Below are 940 nucleotides of genomic sequence, written 5' to 3' on the forward strand. Positions count from 1 at the left end.
TTTTTTTTATGAATGTTGATGTTGTTATATAAAAAAAAAAATTCCATGGAGTAGATGAAACTTAATTTGGATCCGGATATCCGATATCCGATCCGGTTTAAACCGGGTGCCCGATTTTTAGTATCCGGTTTAAACCAGGTCGGATACGGGTCAAGCTTTTGCCGATCCAGTTTTAAAAACAGGGTCGGGTACCCGGTTTTGCTCACCCCTAATAGCAATTACATGAAAGTAGTCCAAAAGGCTTATTCTTATATATTTTAATAAATAAGAAAATGTGATAAATATGTTATTCTCTCCCTTTTTATCTGTCGTGAATAACCAAATCTTACATTTTAAGAAAGTTGGCTATTTCACATCATTTAATAAAAAAATTTGTTATTTTTCCAAAATTATCCGTAATTTATATCTTCACATTATCTCTCATATTAAATTTCAAGAAGAGAATTAAATACAGTGTTAGGGTAATTTTGGAAAAAAATAATAAATGCTTTTTGATATTAAAAAATGACAGATAAAAAGAAACATGGGTTTATGACAGATAAAAAAGAACGGAGGGAGTATATTGTAATTCATTTTTTTTACAATATGAAAAATGTTGGTCAAAATCTTTGAAGATATGGATTGTCTAACATCTTAAGAAGATATTCCATAATTTTTATAAGATTTGAAGTGATAGATTACACAAATCAAGATATACTTGTCTGCTATAAAATAAATGTCTCACTATAAATAGTGTTGAAATGAGACGATTGACACGCAAGAAACCCCCTCCCTCCCCTCCCCACTCTCTCTTCTTTATTAATATTTTTTCTACCATGGCTTTTGCTGCACTAACTAGTGCATGTAACTCATCCATCTAATTTACATTCGCCTTGTTCTATATGGATGAGTTACATTGATGAGTTAGAGTAGCATCATCTCCATGTCTTTGTTCTTAACT

This window comes from Dioscorea cayenensis, unplaced genomic scaffold (genome assembly GCF_009730915.1).
Source record: "Dioscorea cayenensis subsp. rotundata cultivar TDr96_F1 unplaced genomic scaffold, TDr96_F1_v2_PseudoChromosome.rev07_lg8_w22 25.fasta BLBR01000156.1, whole genome shotgun sequence".
Lineage (NCBI taxonomy): Eukaryota > Viridiplantae > Streptophyta > Magnoliopsida > Dioscoreales > Dioscoreaceae > Dioscorea > Dioscorea cayenensis.